General features: G+C 42.7%; 1 protein-coding gene across 2 annotated transcripts in view; it reads right to left on the reverse strand.

The window, feature by feature from the left end:
* LOC128749466 (metabotropic glutamate receptor 7) overlaps positions 1–22,805 on the reverse strand; it is a 95,268-nt gene that overhangs the window by 67,334 nt on the left and 5,129 nt on the right. The window lies entirely within an intron of this gene.

Here is a 22,805-nt window from a genome sequence, read left to right on the forward strand (position 1 = left end):
TCCACCGTGGTCACCACAGAGCATCCAGTGATGATCCCACCATGTTATTTTTGTCCATTATGTTGAAGACATTGGTGTCCAAATTCTCCCCATTGTTTTGATGTGATTTGTAATATACTGGGCATTTTAATATAAATTGAAAGTGTGGTGTACCTTTTCAGCACCATGGACAGCTCTGACAGACAGCAGTACATCTATGTTATCCAAGCTGCACGCTAACCGCTGAAACTCTGGACCAACAAAAGCATTGTGACCGATTCCAGGTGACAATGTCACTGCTGCAAAGAAGTGATGCAGGGAAAAAAAAAAAAACAACATTACAGGACATCAGCAATGATGCGGAACGACACAGCCGCCTCAACTGACACGCGGTCAACATGTTAGTTCTTATGACATAAACGACAACTGCTGTCCCCTTCAGGCCGCCTGGGAACTGAGTCGCTCCTGCTCATAGTGGTGTCTTGTCTCTTACACGTGGAGGGCCCACATGGATTGCTCGGCTTTCACACTGCATTTATACTGCTATATCATGACTGTGTTTCATCATCCGAAGTCTCAAAAAAGCCAATAACATTGCTGAATGGAATCAGACGACAAAGAAAAACGTACCACAACATCAATGAAGAACACTACTCGCTTGCTTTTATACCAACCAGATAATAGTATGGATCATCCCCTTGCTTGCGCTAATTCAAACGTCAAGCGCAGTTGACTTAAGTTGCTTGCTGGAGGCTGTTTGCAACTGTGTTCACACAATGAACAGTAATTGGAAAATTCTGTTTTCACCAACCCTTCTTTTTCCAGAAAAAAAGTGTTCTTAGTAAAGCTATTACATTTCTGACAAACGAAGGGCAACACCTTTATTTTAAACCTTTGCTCGACTTTCTCCCCACAAAAAAACTCATTTAGCCCAAAGAAATAGAAAAGGTGGCCATGGAATCCATCAGGGACTCACATGTCCAATATTGAAAATTCTCCATGCTGAAGAGGATTTTAACAGGACCCTCATTTTAAAAAGTAAATCCAGGCTACACTTCTGCCTTCAAGCGACAAACATTTGAGACGTGAGACGTGAAGCTCAAACGCTCGCTGCAACTCAGTAGCCAGCGAACTGGAGGCCGGCTGCCATGGACACATCTGCAAGGTTCAATCTACCTCAGCTCACGCATGGAGGATTACAGATTTGGAGGGGCGCTATCTACATACAGGATTGATACAGCCGAGTCCTGGATGGAGGGGGTGAACTGTAATGGAACCGTTTACTCAGACATAATCTACACTTTGCTTGAGGTCATCAAGAATTATGAGTGGAACCTTCAGTCGTTCAGACCATCAAAAACAGGGTGATGTATGTTTGTTATCTAAGTGCTTGTGTGGTTACATTGTGTAAATTAAAAATATAAAACACAATTTTTTAAAGGCCAATGACAATACCATCACGCTCTCACAGCTACCAGCTTTAGTGGGAGCAACACGAATCACAGAAACTACCTTCACAGCCTACTTTGTTGAACTTGCCTCCCAGTTACATGGCTTTCATAAGGCTTTATCTTATATGACCTTCTGCCATAACTGTCTTTCAGCCCACCTCACATTCTCCCTGTTGATTCCCTCACAGCGCGTCTCCTGCTGCAACCACGCAAGTCCCCCGGGAAGCAGCGCTGCTCTGTGCCAGGCCCGAGCTGATGCATGGCTGCCCTGCCTGAGTGTATTTTAAGACGAGCAGCATGTTTCTCCATGGGTACAGAAGCAAGGCATGACTCACAAGCCAGATATTTGACCAGGAGAGCCACACAGTGGAGTAGAAACGTGGGAGGATGTGGATGGCTCACTGACCGACCTCCATCGTTCCATCTGTTACACAGACTGATGTCTCAACTTTTGCAGGCTTTCAAAGAAACGATTGTTTTCCAACACCAACAACTCCTGATGCAGCATTACTTAATACTTTATATAATTCATCAGCAATGGTAGTAAGCCAACCCACCATGACTGACTAAAGTCTCTTCATTTATTTTTTATCATTGAGTTTATTTAGCATTCTGTTTTCATATTCATGTATATATTTTTGTTTTATTTAATTCATTATTATTACAATGAATGCACCTTTTGATAGATTTTAAACACAAATTGTTGAGTTATTTTTATTTAAATTAATCAATTTTAATACACATATTTAAATATTCAATTAAAATGTACATTTCTGTATGCAATTTTTAAGGAAAATATAGATTTATAAAAAACATTTTTGTAGTTTTGTCCTGGGCATTTACTACTTGTAGAGAAAATCTTGTCAAAAACCCTGTCAAAAAAGTATATGTGCATTAAAAACGTAATTTGACTTCTTTTCATCCATGTCCTTCGTCGCATATCTATATCTATATCTATATCTATATATATATATCTATATATATATATATATATATATATATATATATATATATATATATATATATATATATATAAACGATATATGTGATCTATGGGAATATTAGTTAGTAAATGCTGAAGAAAATGGAGTGGCGTTTAATATAACACTAAATTATCATTAGCCATCGGAGAACTGTAAGGGGAACTTGTGTCCTTCACATAGCAGCAATGACTTGTGAAACTCAGGTGCCCTATAATTGAGTCCAAGTCGCCCCTGATAAGGTAGTCTAAATTCAAATTATAGGTTGGAGAAAATAAAAATATTGACTACTTCAATGCGCCATTAAAGCTTCAATGGCCGTTATCTGTCAGGAAAAAGTTCGGAAAAAAAAGAGGTAAAAGCAGCGGAGGTGCAAGCTAGAATGCAAAGTAGGGAGTGGTGTTAGTTCAACATTGTGACCCTCAGAATCAAAATGCTGTTGTTCTTCACCTATCATTCAAGGCCTTTAGCATCGTGTTAAAACCCCATTCTCAGACAGTGCTGTCAATAGTCGTCAATATCAGGCACCAGAACGTCGATGGTATTATCCGTGAGTCTTTCTGACAACATACTGCAGTATCAATATTAGACCTGCCCCCGATATGTCCTGATGATTAAGGCGAGATTCTCATTAGCGTTGCTTTTCTCCCCCATAGATACACTTGATGATGCTGTTTGAAATCACAGCGGTTCTCATCAAAATTCCTCCAGATTTAAGCCTCGCGGAGGCGGTGGATACTCGAGGTTGATGTTTCAACTACGCAAGGTATTACAAATCTTTCCATCCATTTGAAGAGATGAGTGCAATCCAGGAAAAGAAAAGAGAAAACGTGTTGTCGGCTACAAGTGGTCTTGAAACTTCAGCTTACAGAGATGGAAAATGAAAATCTTTTGAGATGGAGATGAAAGCAAGGAGAACGAAGAAAGACTGTACTCATAAACTCCTGATTTGTGCCGATAACTGCTGTTGTACAAAATAGTCTGAGTGCAGTAAGTACTGTCAGTTTAAGGCAGAAACACTGTGAGAAACAGACTGAGGGCGGCCACACAAAACAGGGGCAAGGAGAAAAGAGGACTAGTGTGTGTACAAGTGAGTATCATGTTATAAATAAGACAAAGGTTGTCACTCTGTCACTAGACTTTTATCTGTATTTCGCCAGTGAAACATATCCTGACTTGAACTGTTAGCATATTTGTCTCTTCTGCGTCCCCGTTGTCTACCTGATGGAGGTTTACTTTGTGTGAGCACCGACTGACGTCCTGGTTTGCTTGGAGATGAAACGTATCAAGACACCAAGGTTCCCTCAGAAGCTGTCTTCGTCACTGTTTGTTGTTCGGCTGCAGCCGTGTGTTCATTGGCAGTTTTGGGGAAAACTGCTTTGGTTGGCTGTTGCCTGGGGCCTCGAACTTCAAGGGGGCCCTCATGAATTTATTTGAGAATCACTTTGGTGTGATTATGAACCCCAACTCTTTGAGAAAGTTGTTTTATCTAAGAGCAGCCATTTGAAGCCAGTCCAATGATAAACTGTTTCTTTAAGTATGTGATTGACAGTTCAGATAAATAAGGTTCCCGTGAGCATAGTGTTGTCCCAATGTTTGTGCTTCATGCCGCACATCCAAAGAAAGCGCTGTACTCTACTAGAATCCACAGCCATTCATCCCCAGATATCCCAGTCTTGAGCCACGGCCAGCAGGTTGCCATGGCGACGGTAAACATAGCCGGGTTTCCAGCCAGCGCTTTCGTCCTCGGGCAACTTGTGTTTGCATGAAGATGAAAAAAAAGTTCCTGACCACATGCCGCTGAGATGTCATCATCTCGCTTTCATGTGTTACAAAACGCCCTCGAATAAATGCATATGCGAGTCTCCCGTCCTCTCAGTTTCTGATCAAGCTCGCCAAAAAAATGCATCCCTGATCCGTTGTGAAAGATAATACTGTCATATAAGATTCAATTGTTGCAGTGCGTTATGAGACTTGTAGTATGTGTCATCATACACATTGCGACTATGTCAGTACAGACTGGATATGTGTGGAAGTTTGGCACAAATGCACCAGCATGACATAAATATTCAACATTAAATCCATCAATGGAAATCCCTCAGCAGTGTTTTGGTCGGTCCTGTTTCAAACGGGCCTTGCCCAAACATGTTTTTAAGGCTAGCACCGTACACGATGGAATTAGCATTGTAATCCACAGACAGGAAGCAGATAATTCGTCTCCCTCCGCGTCTTCTATGCTTGTGTCGAGCTCAGGTAAATCCTAAATTTCCGTGAAGGTACAAGTCTGGGCTTCCAAAGGAAATGAACGAGTTGGGAGTCAAAATTCCGCCTGTCAAATTGATGTGATCGTTTTTAGTGGCTGTCGCTTTGAGTAATTTGATTGAGCCTCCTCAGACACTCACTCCAGTTGAAGTAGGACCCGCAGAGAACAACTTTGCTTAGCTGATGATGGTGGCGATGCCGCTCGCTCTCACCAGGTGAGGCAGACGCTTCTCTCACGACCAGAATAAAACATAGCCTGCAGCTTTATGACTAAGTGTTATCAAACCTTATGTCCACGTGGTCTCGCATTACAATCGGCACTATTGATTTTTCCTTGCTGCAAAGTGCCCTGGCCGCAGCTGTTTTCTCCGCAGCCTTCTTTACGGGCTTCACTCTCAAAAAGTGAAGGGAAAACATGCCCAAATATTGGAACAGAAGTCGCACTTCTGCTATTCTGTTCACACCATCTTCGCAACGCTGCTCTGCCTCATTGCTCTGTCTAGTCTTAATCCACCTGTGACATATTATTCGCCAAAGAGCAAGCATAGGCGCATGTTTTTCCCACCTACACCTGGTGCATGCAGGGTCTGACACATTCATTGTCAGTTGTGCACCTGCAGCACCCTGACCTGCATGTCAATGAATCTCTCTGTACTGTGCTCCATCTCCCTCACTATGGGTCTGTCTTCAGATTCGACAGAGCATCATCACGAGGTCCATTTCTCCCCTAATAGCACAGACAATGCGGGTGAGCCTCTTCGATCATATCTTTCCCCTCCGTCTGCTCCACACAAGGAATTTTTAAGCAAGGGTTATACGTAATTGCCCGCTGATCATAGCCGTGGAAACATTACAGAAATCTGATTCCTTCTGTGGCGACGCTTCTTTTTTAATGCCTGCACTTCAGATGTATGGGGCAAGTGAGGATAAAGGGAACATTTTAAGTGGTGGTTTTCTCTGCGATGGCGGAAGTAACGCCTCAAAGCACCCTAACATTATCTTATCAGCGAAACAGCTAGATTAAGTTGCTTGTCATTATGATTAGTGCACAGATAACAACACCTTTGCAAACCTGTCATTAACTTGATGGGCATGTCGGAGGAATACAGTCGTTTGTGCCATAAATACACTGTTTATTATCAACCAGTGCACTCATATTATCCTGAGGAGCAAACCAAAGATTTGGAACTTTTATCAGAGGACTTCCACTATATGGGATACAACGAAAAAAAAAAAAGCACTCGGAGAGTGCAAATTCACAAGTATATTCTGATTTATTCCAACTTTGTATTATTACCATACATTTATTCAATCCATGCAACTTGAAAAAAATAGCAATGAGGACAGCATGATTTCCTGTAATTGAAGTCGGGTGCCTGTTTGTTGTTGACTATAAGCAACTGAGTGGTCTTCCTTTTCTTGAGTTAAAAAGGTAGTTCACCTGCTGAGGGGCCAGTCTCAAGTTAGCAGAAAGTCAACATGGTGGATGAGAGAGGCATAATTATTGCCATTTTTTCTGCTGTGGAAGTATTTTACAAACACTTCCCAAAAATTTTAGGGCCATAGTCTGGTTTAATGGCAGACAATATTTTCATGGAGTGGCCTTGTAGGTGTGGTGGTTAAATTCAGCCAAATAAAATGCTACGACCGACATAATAATATACATGAATCCACTGTGAAGTCGTATGCAATTGTATTAAATCTATATTCTAAATAGGACAAATTTTGGCGGTCAGCACCACATGTATTTACACCCAGTGCACAAGTGAAATCGCAAGGGAGACCAGAAACATATGATCGTCTCTGGTTCAAGCCACAGCTGCGCCCAACTAAGGGAAATCAGGCCAGGATATTAAGCACTGTGTGACTCCACTATCCTGAGTTACGGGATAGTAAAAACCATTTACAAACACTTCCTGATTTAAGTCCGCCGGCGGAGCGACCTCACATAAACCATTAATAAGTTGCAGTATTCCAGCGGCAGAGGTGGATGGAGGCGTTTCCCAGGCTGAGATGAGAAATCTATACATCCTGATGGCCAAATCTCAGTCACCTTCCCTCCTCTGTCTAGACAGCAGCCGCAGGTTGTCAGACGAAGCGTGACTCATGAAGAAATAAAAGTCCTGCTGGAAGACTGAAGCTATTCACAAAGATCAGCAGCAGGCTTTTCTTAATCTTGCAGATTCTTAGCTGATGCCTAAAATAGACTCCATAGTGCGGTAAGTTGACATTCTGAGAGTCATTGCTTGAGTATAATAGTATAAATAAGCCGCTTGATTTTAAGCCGCCAGCGTTTGACAACCGCTATCAATGACAGGGGTCACTGACAATTTGAAACAACTCCATGGGAAACCTGAAGGGCGCTGATTTTTATGATCTTTCAACGGTATCTATTACAAATGAATGCATGGACTGGTATTTATAAATTATAAAAGCTCAGTTTGAAAAACAAACCTCTGCAAGAGACTCTCTGAAGCTCTATCTACATGATCTTAGCTTGTAGCTCATTCATTTACTGAAGTATCTATCTCTTTTTGCTGTTCCGCCAGTACAGATCCCCATCCACTGTAGTAGCTTCACTCTGTTGTTTTCACTATTTATATTTTGGAATTGGAAGACCGACAGCATGAAATCCAAACCGCTCCTTCCCCAGTCCATCAGCCACTCTAATGTGGAAATTTACTTTCTTGTGGTGTGAGCTCCTCCCATGGCTCTCTCCAGCTCGACATGCCTAGAAAACCCCTGAAAGAGGGCTAACGTGAAGCCTCATTACCAGGCACCACGCTGGGAAGCAGCAGCTGTTCTCCATATTCTGGTGAAAGACTGAGATACTCATCTCTAACGGAGCTCCAACCGCAATCTGAGTAAACCCATTTCAGCAGCTCATGTCCACGATCAGGGTGGAGATGAAAAATGGCAGACGTGGAGAGCTTTATTATCGGTTTCAAGAGCTTCTTTTGACACAGTGTGCGGGAAAAAAGAAGAGCTAGTATACGACTAGTGCAATTGTGCTCTGATGGCTTTGTGATATAGCATCACAAACACGACCTTCAGATATCAAAACTTCTCCACTGGAGCCTTTCCAGTGGCAATGTCAAAGATCAATGATGACTCTATGGCAACAAAGCTGCATCCGAGAACCAGTGAATGGTACCACTTCAATATATTTCGATATAGTCCAGCCTCTTGAGGAAGGAAATCAAAACAAAGAAAGTCAAACACGTTTGAAAATGACTAGCTTTAGCACCTGCATATTATCCAGAACTAAAAAAAAAACAACTTTATAAATGCTTAACTACTGTAAGGAAAGTTTCCAGAATGAAGTGTGAGTAAAAAAAATTTTGGCACACACATTTGTACATACCTTGAGTACTAGAATAAATGCCAAACTGGAGCAAACACAACTGATGATGTCGTCAAAGTACCATTTTTTTTGTTTTGCATTCCAAGTTCTTATTTGTTCACATGAATGCCGAGTTTAAAACACTCATTAAGGAGGAGTTTAAAAATTCTAATTCATGGCCAAATTCCGATGCAAGTTTTAACTGTCATGTATTATTCCTTCATTCTGTCACAACTGCTGTGCCACAACAACAGCCAACATAAAACAAGCAGAAGAAGCCAAGAGGTCGAGATCACAATCACAGTCTCTGGTGTTCAAACCTCAGCGGGGGCTTCAGTGTTTGACATGTTCTATTTGTGTTTGCGTGGGTTTCCTCAGCGCACTGTGGTTTCTGCCCACAGTCCAGAAACATGCATGCAGCCTTTGTTGAGACTTAAATATTATCCTAAAGGACAAGCGTAGGTGTAAGTAGTTGTTTGTTGTACTGGACAGTGAAGACATTAAAGACACACATTGTTGTTTCCACAACATGATGAGTGAAGATCATTGATGTGTGGCGTGTTTGGGTGCAGTTGTTTTGAGTAGTGAGGCAATAACCGAAGTCGGAAAGGATCAGAGTGGCGCTTATTAAAGTCTCAGTGCGTCCACCTTTACACCCCGTGGCTCACTCTGATGAGAATGATCTTGTATCAAGTCATGACCTGGACATCTGTGTACTCTTTGTTCTACTCGGTGGAGCTGCTGATGCATCACAGAGGGCACCTGACCTCACAGTACTGTCAGAAACACACCGGCACTGCTGCAGAACCAGAACAATAGACAGTTGTCCGCTGACTTTTTTCCCCAAACAACTCGCTGAATAACCTGCCATCTCTGGAAGAACTGGACTCTGTCAGATTGGGATTCTCACTCAGATTATGATTCATCACAGCAAGTGTCTCGACTAATGGACCGGGAACATTTTTGCCGAATGTGTGTTTGCGACGCACAAATTTGACACGACTACCCCTCACAGTGAGAAGTGTCAGGAGGCCGCGTACACACACACAAGCATGAGCTTTTTTTAAGAATCAGAGAAGCGCAACAAACGCCAGATCAGACAATTACACTCCGACAAGTTAACCAGCCGAGTCAGAGAAGCGCCATGTCATGGACGACAATGCTGTCACCCAACACTCCTAGAACATCATCCTCTTCAACTACATCAACTGGAACCTAAAAAAAAAACAAACACACACACACACACACAATTTGAAAAAAAAAAAAACATTTTGAGATCAAACAATTCCTCTATGACCAACAGCAGATTGTTGCGCTTCATTTCTTTTGTTGTGGCTTTTTGCTCCTAATGTGTCGAACTCTTTCTCAGAGACAGACTTGTTGCCATGGCAATACAAGAAACACACACTGACGGAGCATTAGGATTAGGTTTGCAATGCCAAATGAAGAAGATAAATATTTGATGGAGCCCGAAAAATAAAATGACTTGTATCATTTACTCCTTCATGGTGCTGGGAGACAAAGGCTTTGTGTAACTACTGATGAAGCAGCTTGACTTTCAAAGCCACTGCCGTTCCACAGCATCTCTAGTTTGTGCTGCTTATGATGACGGGACGTTCATGTTTGTAGAATTTTTTTTTGTGCCACGCACAGACCTGGACTGAATTTGACCCTCTTGACTCCAGAGTAGAGCTCATTTAAAATGCCCAGCCTTCACTCTCAAATCCCACCTACAACCAACGGTTCCGCTAAAGCCGCATAATGTGAGCCGCATTTGTGTCACATTGTCGAGCCATTTCAGAATAGAGGCAAAGATGAGTTGGCTGAGTGAAGTGGCTGATCCATTATGTATGTATTCCATATTACATCACATTGGGAACCAAAGCCTCTGTGTGGACTCTTTCTACAAATTATAGTCTGATGTGCTTCCAACTGTTCACAACAAATGCAAAATTGCTTGCTCACTGTGAAGGTGAGATTATTTCAACACTGGCACTCACGTGTGCTTGTCAAAACAGACTCCTCAGAGGCCTGTGTGTATTCCAGGCAGAGTGACAACGCACAAAAACCCTTCATACATTCTCACTTTTATTCATTTTATTGGCAGGCGGTGATTGATTTTCCGTTGCCTTGGCAACAGACATTCAGTCCAGGAGCTCATTCCGCCCTGAAGTTCCATTAAACACATGTCAAAGTGAAATTTTTGATCCAGAGTAGCTACAAATTCCAGAGGTCAGTGGAACTCTTGCACTCACCTTGACCAAGTGGAAGGACTCTGGAGAAGCTTGTGTCTCATTGGATGAGCCTCTTTTAGTCAAAGAAAGTGAATTTAAATCACATAAAATTGTCAGTGCTTTGGCATCTCAGCTTCTGTTTTCATCCCACAGTCCAAACAGTATCATCTGAATTGTGTGTCTGTGTGAGTGGTTTCTCTACACTATAAACGCGGTGAAAACGGAACAATGAATGGAGGAATCAAAACATCATAGCATCAACTTCAGCGCTCGGAGCTAGGTTGACCTTTCATGCTGGAATAGATAGAAGGTTGAACTTTTGCTGGACTTCACAGATAAGCATCATCGGAATGTGCGGCTCTCTCTCTGAGATGAGAATGGCTGAGCAGAAGCAGACAACCTTGGGCATCATCAACGGCGCCATTGAGAGAAAATATTTCTGAGGATAAAAAAAAAGAACTCCCAACTCCCACCAGCAACCACATGCTGAAGCAGGATCTTCAAAAACAATCACAACATGGAGGACTGCTCGGACGACACGTGTTTATCAGGGAAAACAGTGTCGCACCAAAACATTGTTTCAGTAAGTCATAAGATGGGTTCCTTTAATACTGCGCTGTTTCACAGCAATAATCCCATTTCAAAACATCTATGACATCATTAACTTGAGATTGTAATTCATCAACAATATTCATGAAGCATAAATCCAATAAAACTTAACGGCCTGAATAACAATGCACCGAGACAAACAGTAATCTAACTTGACTGGTGAGTGTAATTTCATTTTTTACAAGCAAAACAGGAACCGATAAAACACTTCAGATGCACTCACGACTTCCTCTGCTGATTCCTTCAATGGGGTCGCAGCTTGTCCCAGCAACTTGGGACTCAAACACTAAGGAACTGAACCCATGACCTTTAAGTGAGCGCAGCACTAACCACATGATTAAATATTCGTGAGGGAGGACTAAGAGGCCGCAATGAGATGCAAAAGGATGCTAAGCAGTTGTATGTAAATAGGCATAACAAGATGATAATTACATATAAAGTTATAGCTTTAACTGAGGCGCATAATTGTGGCGCATCTTTAGAAAACTCTTATATAACAGCAGTCTTAACAACAAAATTCAGTACATTTGTTTCAAGCATTCTGCTAGATTAACTTGCCAGGAATTCCTCGGGGAATAGAGCAAGTCTCTCTCTTTCTTTTTTTTTTTTCTCCCAGTTTCTCTTTTAAATTTCTGGCACACTAGCAGCGGAAATCCATAGCTGCAATTAAGCACACCAATACATATGGGAACTAAGCACTTTTTTTAAATGCATATAGAGCGAGGGAGCAAGATCTGATCAGAAGTGGTCACATGAGACGCACATTAATAGCCGGTCTGAAGATAAAAACCACTACAAGTCTAACCTCAAACCTTACCCCGTCTAATCCTCGCAGCTTCAACCAGAATCCAAAACCCAGTGGTTATCCTTAAAGGGGCTTTCTGTCTCTGGAGGTGAGGAGAGATGGCGGGAGAGACGTGCGCTGACGTGCGTGGATTTATGCCAAAGATGTATCCCAACCACTGACACCACAAATAGCTTTTCCCGAGGGCTAATCCTATTTTCATATTTCGCGTAATAATTTAATCTAATCCCAGATTTTTCGCGAAGAAGTCTTTGGAAATAAAGGTGAAGGGTCTTTTAAGTGGATCCTCACAACCAACATGACTGAGGAATACCAGCCAGCAGTCAGAGAAGTAGCGATCTACAAGATCTACTGAGATTAAATGTTTCATGAGGAGCTGAATTTTACGGTATTAGATCGACTGGAGAGGCCTAATCTTAATACAATCTGTGGAAAGACGTAGTGGCTGTGCAGAGGCTTCCAAATTCATTTGAAGTAATGAACTTCACCTGCAATTTAAAAGCCATCTCTTTACGTAAAAGGCGCAACACCTTTCATCTCAACTGTCGTGCTCGGTATATAACGTTCAACTGAACAAGAGCGTTCTGTGCCATGATAGATTACTTGCTATTGACGTTTTCGTCCCATTCAAGTGAGCGCCACAATGGCTATAAGGCGGTCGGAAAACACCGTTCCGTCATCAATATCTCTTGTCTGCAAGTCATTTGTCGTCGGAGCAACACTTTTTGAACGGAGGGAGCTTTCCTAATTTGCAAAATGTCAATAGTGATTGAGGTTTCCGTGCAAATCAATGGGGATGTCAAACGCAGGCGCTTCAGAGAAGCGCTCGAGATCTCCTGGGATTTGCATCTGAAAACTATAATCCTGTCAGCTGACCTTTTATCATGGATGCTGGCCCCCGCTCAGAGAGAGGGCGCTTTGTCAAGAGAGGAGGCAGAAGCGAAGCCTCGCAAATGTTTAAAGCAAATGATGCTAGTCATTAAAAAAGTAGATATGGAGGAACCCTCATGTTATCGCTTCTCTTTAGGGCCTCACGTTTAAAGCCGACAGGTATTTTATGCCACCTTAAAGCCAATTCGGGACCCGCCTGTAAAACTTGACACCGTTCTGGATAATAAAGCAGTTATATACGACTACATGTTGATACCAAGCGCGCTCATGCACCCCCAGGCTCTCGGTAACAACACAAGTGAAGGACGAGCGTTGAATCCAGATGACGGGTTATGATGTTTCTTATGTACTGTGGAGCTCACTCACGTCTCACACACGTGCTGGAACTACAGATGCGGACTTGAATGAGGTTGTTGACGAAACAAACAAGTAATGCGATGAAGTGATTTCCACTAAGAAAATCTACAGGATCAGTTCCACAATCTAGAGGCACAAATCTATTTTCTTTCAAGCATATATATGTATATATATGTGACAAAAAAGAGTCACAATATAGGGCTTCACGCATGCTAATTAAGGTCAAGCATTCTACATGACAGGATAATAAATGGCTCAGCGTCCTGCTCAAGGACAGCCAGAGCTTGGGGTTTCACTTTCTGGTTAAAACTAGATTATCACGAAGAGACAATTACTTATGTATTCAACCTGTATCCACGACGACAGCCATAAGGTGTGATCTCTTTAAGAAGACATAATGTATGGTTTAGCAAAGCGTGGAGATAAAAGCGGGTAAAAAAAAAAAAATCACTTGAAATGGTCCCAGAAGAGACCACACTGGTTTTGCGAAACTACTCACTAGTGCTTAAAAATGTCTCCCTGCGTCTTGCATTTTGAATTATTGGAAGCCTCTCTGTGTGCTGGGTCGGAAAACGTGTCTGCAGGAATGAACAGTGGACTGTAGCAGGAGTGTCTTTGCATGCAGCCTGGCCCTGCGTGCATCTTCCCCTGTCTATTACTGGCTGCCGATATGCATTAGCGCCTCTACACGTTCATGAAGTGTAAACAGAATCGTGCCACCAGCCTCGAGGGACTGCAAGACATCCATGTGAACGGAGCACCTTCTGTCACTTAGGCATCAGCCGGAGCACAGTGGAAAACTTCATTTATTCCTCCTTGGCTCAGGTCGCAGCGTGAGGACAGTAAAAGAACTAGTCGGCAAAATGAACACCAGACTTTCAAACCAAAACACGCCGTATTTTTGAGGCAAAAAATTTTCAGGGGTCCGTCAAATGAAGTACGCTTCATTTTTAAATCGCTTCATCGCCAGACGGCAATGGCTTGCACATGGCTGCTCAAATATGATCCCATACACCGCTGCAGCTTGTATGTAGCGTCGACACCTGCACTCTCATCCGACTCTGAGACGCCCTGATTCCCACGAGTGCGTGATTGCAAGATACTTTACGACATGCTGATGGGGCTACCTCAGATTAGCATGACTCTTGAGTATCAACGGGGTGGTAAAAGACGCCATCCTCAACAACCACTGAGAGCCCCTTTGTTTATGTTCAGGGAATGGTGATTGCGCGATAATCAAGCGAGTGCAAGTGTTTGCATCAGAAAGTGTCACAAATCAGTCTTGAATTTAATCTAGTTTTTCATTGGTTAGCCGTGGAAATTGTCTAGAACAAGTGAATAAAAAACACACTTTTCTCACTCAATACTTTGGGTGTTATATTGCCTCTAAAGGACATTTCCTTCACAGCTACATCCAAGCGCATCAGATAGTATCAGACCGTCTAACTTTAATCTGACAAACTCAAGGCCCAGAGGCCATATCTGGTCCGTAAACTCATTTTACGCGGCCCATGAGAGCTTGAAATGTGCCCAAACAACGACATGAAACACCCCGGAGCATGACGTAAAGGATAGACTAGATATTAACAAGTAATGCAGATGTAATATTAGATGGGGGAGTATTTAAAGACATTCCAACAAGGGGTGCATCGATTGTCATTTTTTTTTGGACGATACCAATATCTTCTTTTTCTCTTCAGCTAAATCACACAGAAAACTCACTATTTTATTTATTTATATTTTACACTTAAATTAAACTTAGCATTGGTGTGATCTGCTGTTAGCTGCTGCTAGCATTTGTTCGCTAACATCTTGGTAGCGCTCAATTCGGAGACGTGATTTGAGGCAAAGTGTCATGTTTTAATGCTGCGTCAGAGTCCTTGGCTGCACATGTTGTGAAGTGCTACTCGGTTGACATTTTTGTTGATGGAGAAGTATTGACATTGCCGCTAGTCTTCTACTCTTCAGACAGGCACTGCAGACTTTCCGGACAAATGCCTGGTCTGTTTTGTTGTCATTTGTACGTCATGAAAAAAAGGAGCAAGAACATTTCTCATCATGAATAAATCTCAATAACATCTTATTAAAATAAATAAATAATTTTTAAAAATGGCTTAAATTTGTCATTTTGATCGGGCAACAATGAGGGCGTCGTAAATGCCCATATCGGTGTCTATAAATTGGTGCAGACTCTCGGTTAGAGCAGTGCCAGGTATTTACTTGATAAATATATGTATCTGTTACATAATAATACAAATGTTAAAACATTGGGGGGGAAATATTCAGATTCGGCATCCGGCATGCTAATTTAACCGAGACGCGTAGGGAGGGAGGATGTGTTGACACTTCAAAAGTCGGCATATTAATGGAAGTAATAAATTGCCTCTATTTCGGTGTTGTTTGTAGCTGGCAGCCCTATTAACTTCTGAGAGGAGCTGCTGTGGCTCCGACTGAAATGACAAGAAAGTAGACAAATAGATAGTTATCAGGAATTGACCTGCACTTCAGGCTTCTTGTAAGACTTCAGTCTGCCTGGCGACTTGGCGAGTAGCGCGGTTCTAGCTTCAGGGCGACCGGCAGGTTGCCGTTTTGTTTATTGGTCAAATGTCACACAAGCAATTAATTAATCATACAGATGGACTCTAATGAAATGTTGAAACACGGGATGAATTCTAATGACTTCAGTCCAGAATGTTGGCATCAGCACCAACTGTGTTAATTGGAAAGCATTTGCATAATAGCATGTTAACATGGTGGTAAACATTATTGTTGTTTAATATTTGCAAGTTGGGAATATGCTTATTATTAGCATTTTTTTTTTGTGGTCCAAACCACCCGCTGGCTGGGCATGAATTCATCTCTAATGTGCTGAATGGGAATTCTCTCTGGCAGGTAGATCCAGTGGATTACTCTCTGAGCACATCATTTCTAAGGAACCACGTGGGTTCGGAGCTGAATGAGGAGAGGAGTGAGAGGGAGAGATAAAGCCCGGGTCTATAAAGAACCACAATACATTGCTGTTTTGGAAGCGGCAGACATTCACCACCGAGACAAAGCGTTCTTCAGACAAACCTGTTTGTACCATTTTCCAAAATTGTGCACCTTAAGGAAGGGTGGACAATATATACTCACACCAGTAGCATGAAAGGAAGAATAAAGAGAGTGTGTCCTGATTGTTATGCATTGTAATACACGTCACAGTGAAAAAACAAAGAATGACTTTATGACTTGGCTGGAACGACGCCACGGATCGCAGATCACTGCCTTGGAAGAAACTACAGTGAGCTCTCCGATAACGCCTTTCACACAGGATCGCTTCCCACTGATGTAATGGGGACAATTTTGGGGGGTGGAAGAGTGAGAGGTCTACCAACTCCAAGCGGAGAACTTCTCGTGTCTCGCCACTCCTCGCTGTAAGAGGATCGGACGTAATGGGGTTTTCACGATCCTCTGTCCTTCTGCTCGCTAGATAAACCAAAAAAAAAAAGAAAAAAAAAAAACTTCCCGAAAGATAAGAGCGCTATTCCTGTCACACGTTACTGTCATTCTGACGAAACACTTTTGACAGAACACCGTTGCGACCTCGATGCGAGCAGAGCCGGGCCTTTTGAGAAACACCTCATCCCCCCAATGCAACTGCGGAAAATGGGCGTCATCAGCCAAGTGTGGATGTCAAGCTGCTGTAGTCATCTGGCAAAAAAACAAAAAAAAACAACAACAACTCCATGTATAAATGAATGATGGCACCTCATTAAAGCTCCTGATTCAATGCTCAGCCACAAATGGAATCGTAACATAGAAATAAAATAGAATGGGAGTGAAACTAAATTAATCTGGAAATCAAAATGTACTGGCTGTGTTTTCATTGAGAAACATTTATTCATATAGCAAGCTATTATGTCGCTGAATAATATAGCGTGCTATCCCAGCAGGCCTGAGGGGAATAGCCAGGACCTTAATATCAGGCATGCAAGACTTCTTATATTCGCCCTGTGGCGAGCTGCAGACCTAATGACCTCATGTCGGCTCCAATGACAACTTGTCTGACATGCGAATATTTTATTCATTCTATTAATATTGCATAAGTTGTTGGTGTGGCATCATATGTGCAAGAGCAGGTATACGCATCAGTAAAGGTGAGTACCACAGTGCAATATGCGGGGACGACACCACCAGTGCTTTGAGCGTCCGCCTAATTTAAGGGGAAACTTTGAAAACACCAGTCACTCAAAACCAAAAAAAATGGAGGCAAGAATGTCGGCTTCCTCCATGTGTGTCAGCTCCGGTGAACGTTTGATGTTAAAAGTACAGCTGGCTTCAGCCCAACACTGGTGTTAATTTCAAATGAATTTTTCATGCGCTGCGACACTGGTAAAAACAAGAAACAAGTGTTGGAGCGAGTGAGATGTCGAGGGGCACGACTGTTAAATTCAACGTCAATAAGGATTTACACAATAAGGAGACAGTGAAGCCGAAGAAGTTAATAGTATAACTGCATTAAATGAAGATATTGGCTGATGCTAGACTGATTCTACTTCACTGAGCCAGTCAGAACTGAGGACACTTTATGAGGTTGATTGTTGAGTGTTATTCATCGCCACTATAGTGAGTCACACATTTTTATGGAATATTCAAATGGTGTTTTTGGGTTGTGATGAAAATAGTAATATACATATATATATATATATATATCACCTTCACCACCTTCACCTTCCTCTGCTGCTTATCCGGGGTCGGGTCGTGGAGGCAGCATTTGGAGCAAGGAAGCCCAAACTTCCCGGACCGCACAAACCTCCTCCAGCTCCTCCCGGGGGATCCCGAGGCGTTCCCAGGCCAGACAGGAGACATAATCTCCCCAACGAGTCCTGGGTCTCCTCCCGGTAGGACATGCCCGAAGCACCTCCCCAGGGAGGCGTCCAGGGGGCATCCGAATCAGATGCCCGAGCAACCTCAGCCGGTTCCTCTCGATGTGGTGGAGCAGCGGCTCCACCCCGAGCTCCTCCTGGATGACCGAACTCCTCACCCTATCTCTAAGGGTGCGCCCAGCCACCCTGCGAAGGAAACTCATCTCAGCCGCTTGTATCCGCGATCTCATCCTTTCGGTCATTACCCAAAGCTGGTGACCATAGGTGAGGGTGGGAACGTAGATCGATCGGTAAATCGAGAGCGTCGTCTTGACTCAGCTCCCTATTCACCACGACGGTCCGATACAGCGGCCGCATCACTGCTGCTGCTGCACCAACCCGTCTATCAATCTCACGCTCCCCTTTTCAATCACTCAAGAACAAGACCCCGAGATACTTAAACTCCACCACTTGGGGCAAGAACTCTCCACCGAGCTGGAGAGAGCAAACCACCTTATTCCGGTTGAGAACCATGGCCTCAGACTTGGAGGTGCTGATACACATCCCGACCGCTTCACACTCGGCTGCAAACCGCCTCAGTACATGCTGTAGGTCCTGGTCCGATGAGGCCAGCAGAACAACATCCTCCGCAAATAGCAGAGAGGACATTTTTAAAATAAAAAGTTTCCTCGTCATGCAAACCCAGCCTCCAAAAAACATCTGCACAACAAAATTTGTCTCCACTGGTTTTTCTCTTCGGATGACACACTGAGCTTTTGAGGAATTGATCCAACCTTGCAACCCCTCTCTCTTAGATCAATCTCATTCACCTCTGACCTGCAGAATGTTAAGCCTCAAGTCCAGGCCCATTGAACAAGCAGCGCCACTGACCTTTTCCTAAGTATGTATTGATTGTTTGTCAAGCTAAATAAACAGCTCTCCTTATTTGAATGTGCCATCTGCAGGCAAAGGGTGCCATTCCGCAGCTTGATGAATTCTTGTTCCCACTGCCAGCCTGATTAGTATTACAAATCAAAGCGGGTCTCGACAGGACACCAAACAGACCTGATCGGGACACAGTGAAAATCACGGAAAGAAGAGAGGCTGTTTATTTAAAAAAGTACGATGGGACTCCAGCCATTCTTGAGCCCTGAGAGGGTTAACAACAACAAGTTTAGCATTCATTTTTGGCAGTATTGCCAGGATGAGGGCGAAGATATAGACACTCAAGGGCACTTTTTGGACCACGGGAGGAACATTTTTCTCCGTGACACACAAAATTCTTGTTTTAAATTTGATGTGTTCCAATTACGTGAGACATGTTTCATCACAGACTTCACATATCGTGTCATCTCACTGCTCATTAGTATTGTAAGTGGCTCATCGCTGAGGTGCAGCGACCACAACCCCGCGACGCTTCCCTGTCAGCAATAACTTCCCAAGCGTCAATTAAACCAAGTGAATACTGTTTCTTCAGGCAGAGAGCCTTGATGTTTAAGCATATTAGAGGGAAAGATAATGTTGTAGCAGACGCGCCCTCTCATGCTACATTGGCTTAATTAGTTTGTTGTGAATTCTCTGCGAAGCAATCTTCCGCCCCTTTGTATTTCCTCTTCGTTTTGAGCTCCAAAAAAAGTGTGTTTCTGGATGTGACCGGCCCTGTCTTTCATGTGTGGGCGGGGCACGTGGCCTTCACTGCTAACAAGGACCACCTGGGCCCACTGATATTTTTGGCAAACCCTCCCCTCTTCTTGAGACAAACAACAATTGCACAATCCATCTTTTCCATTCCCAAAACAAAAGGACATTTGTCTAAAACGGGCTGGTCTTGTCGTGGTAAGTTAAAGTATGACTTTATTGTAGAACTACAGGCATAGATACCACTTTCACTGTGTTAAAACATTATTTTTATATGCTAAAATAAAGCATGTTTATTGCCAACTATTCTTTCAAGTCAGCCGTGCTTGGAAAGCTGAAAATAGTCCAACAAAATCCTCATTACTCATGGAAGTGTTGCGTGCGTTTTAAAAAAGGGGTTCCACTATCTGACTGTTTGACACAGACGGTTGTATTGAAGCAGCAAATCAAATCTTGTAAAAGCAATACGGTTGCGTTCTATCAGGCACAGCAGACTGTCACACTGAGCCAGACGGCAGCTGCGACACTGGAGCCACAGACCGACAAAAACCCACAGCATCTTCCAAGCTACAGTCACTTTTTTAATCTACTGACAGGCACATACACATCCTCGTGCCCATAAGACGGTTAAAAAAGTCCTTCGAAACAAGCCTTCCGTGTTTCACTTCATTAGCACGGTGGCTTCATTTCATTGACTGCAGCATCAAACCAACTTGTAAACAGCAACAATTCCATCTCCTTGATCAGCCTCTCTTCAAGGGCTCCACTCAAGTCCTTTGTATTTTCAAAAACCACACCTCAAATCAGTTAAGCAGTGAGCTAATGACATGTTAATATTGTGGCTCAGTTTTTCACTTCCACCATAACAGCCGGATTAGTCTGTCATTAGACAACAGACAGGCGCCAAATCCAGCTTCCATTAAACTTGAATTATTCCTCAAATGAAACCCTTCCCTCCACTCAGTGATCTGGAAAAGGTCATACGCACACTAGCATCCCGCCCGCTTGACAATTGCAACGCCACTTATACATGGATCAGTCAGCCTTCCCTGCTTCGGTTAAAAAAAAAAAAAAAAAAAAAAAGACCTGCTCCTGCTTCTAGTCATGGCTCCCAGCTCACTTTAAGATTTAATCTGAGATATAGGCTACCTGCAGAACACTCAAATTATCCCCCCGGAAATCCCCCGGTTACGTTTTACACACAAAAATGACCACAATTTAGCTGTTGAAGGCCACTGACTGTGAAACACTTCACTCTCTGCCGCTCCACTTCCACTCTCTTGACTCCTTCAGAGCTGGTGTTTTTTGGACATATTACTGGTTGCTTGTGTGCTTGCTGTTGTATTGTATATGTTTGACTGACAGGTGAGCGACAGGAACTTGTAAATATGTTGCTCGGCTTGTGTTCCAACATCCCAGCCGCTGAGTACGTACTGAAATTTGATTGTATTGTGCAGCCTCAGGGCCACATGAGGCCCTTTGACGGCACACGTCTGGGCCCACATGAGCATAATGGCAAAATAGAAACCACCAAATATACAGTCAGTTTTGGAGAATATGCTTTCTTTGCTTTTTGAACTTTGTATTTGGTAATATCATCTCATGTATACTCAACATGGACATATTGTTTATTTTTTTAATTCAAATTCTTTCTATGAATGGATTACGTTTTCAAATTTCAAATTTATTTTTTAATCTATTTTAGATACTTAAAACCAACACTCAATTAAAACAAATTTAATTCTAAATCATATTTTGAATATACACCCATATCTGACATATATTGCCACTAAATTCCGGACTATACAGCGCAACAGAATATTATCAGCCGAATCCACTGAATTTATGAAGGTAAATAGATCTTGCTCCTGCATAAGCCGCACCGGTCCATTATCTGCGGGTGCAGTGGTGCTGTCTGCGCCGTAGAAAGGTCAGTGGTGCCTCCGGTTTAAAAACTAGTTTTGAAAACGGGGTTCAGCCTCGAGACTGACTCATGAAACAAACTTGATAATGTCCTGAACTTGAATCTTGAATTTGTCACATTTTTGTTTTTACATTACAAGTGCTCAAAATGCGCTGTTTACGCCCATGTGTCCGAAGTTCCAATACCATTGCCGATCTCAGCTGTTGCGTCTGGACCGCCAGGAGATTTGCACGGCGAAAACAGCGCATTTCGAGCGCTTTAAGGTCAATAAAACGCCTGTGATTTAATCGGTTTGTTGTTACGAGGCTCAGTGTTCTAGCAGCACAATGCTCTTTAGTCTGTAAAAATGCAAATATTAGGCGAGTTGTATAAGCCGTAGGGTTTAGACCGCGAGAGAAAAATAGCAGTTTATAGCCCAGAAATTATGGTATTGTTATTCAAATACTATTTCCAATGACATTGTTTAACATTAGTTTCACCCTGAGTTTTTACGCGACTCCTTTGTCAATTCAAAACATGTTGGACAAAGGATGTCAGAGACGGAGGTACTGGGTAAAAGGATCCAAATCGGACTTTTTCAGGCAATACCTGATGGGAAATGCCAAAATAAGAGCATCATCTACTGTACATGTAAAATACAAAATTGAATTGAACACTTCCCAATATATTTTCTCTTGTTAATTCAATGCCGTAATCTATTAGATCCACATTATTTTAAGTCATTGAATATTTAACACAGAGTTGAGTCTAATTTAATGTGTCATTACATATGAAATAGTGAATAATTAATACAAAGTTCTCTCATCAGTAGATCTCACATTTCATCAGCTGATCGAGGAGTTCATTCAATGGCGGCAATTTTTGGCTTCTCACCTGGAAAAGCAGTCAACAGATGCTGGAAAGAAGCATCAAATGAGTGGAAGTGAATATTTACCTTCTTCATTATTTCTCGTCGGCTGGTAATGAAGTAACGGAGTGCAGTGGAACTGAGTGTCAGTCGCAGAATGAAGGGCAATTACGAAGCGGTGGGAGAGGAATACAAGCACACAAACCACTGGTGTGGATAATGAAAAATCCGCCAAACAAATATGTTTTTCATTTCTTCTGCCATGGCGAAGTAGTTTGTGTGAATATATGTGCATCTACTTACACACTGCACACTTGACATCCCACCCGTGTCTAGCACTCCGGGGCAGAACACAGGCACCAGGGCTGGGACTAATTGACCAACGCGGCCGCATGCATCAGCGTGCAAATGGAAACTTAGAGGACATTTTTTACCGCTGATGTTGTGTGTCCATTTAAATATCGCGCACAAGCTTCATATTCTTTTGCTGCTCATCTTAACCACTGTCAGCTGAATAGATCACACTGTAAGGCTTCAATCTCCTTCAAATCAATCACGCTGATGTTTCGGCGAAAAAGGAGAGATAAAAAGCCGAGTGGAGGCTGTCAGGGCTGTGAGAGCAGAGGACATCAATGCCTCAC

Source organism: Synchiropus splendidus, chromosome 18 (genome assembly GCF_027744825.2).
Source record: "Synchiropus splendidus isolate RoL2022-P1 chromosome 18, RoL_Sspl_1.0, whole genome shotgun sequence".
NCBI lineage: Eukaryota > Metazoa > Chordata > Actinopteri > Syngnathiformes > Callionymidae > Synchiropus > Synchiropus splendidus.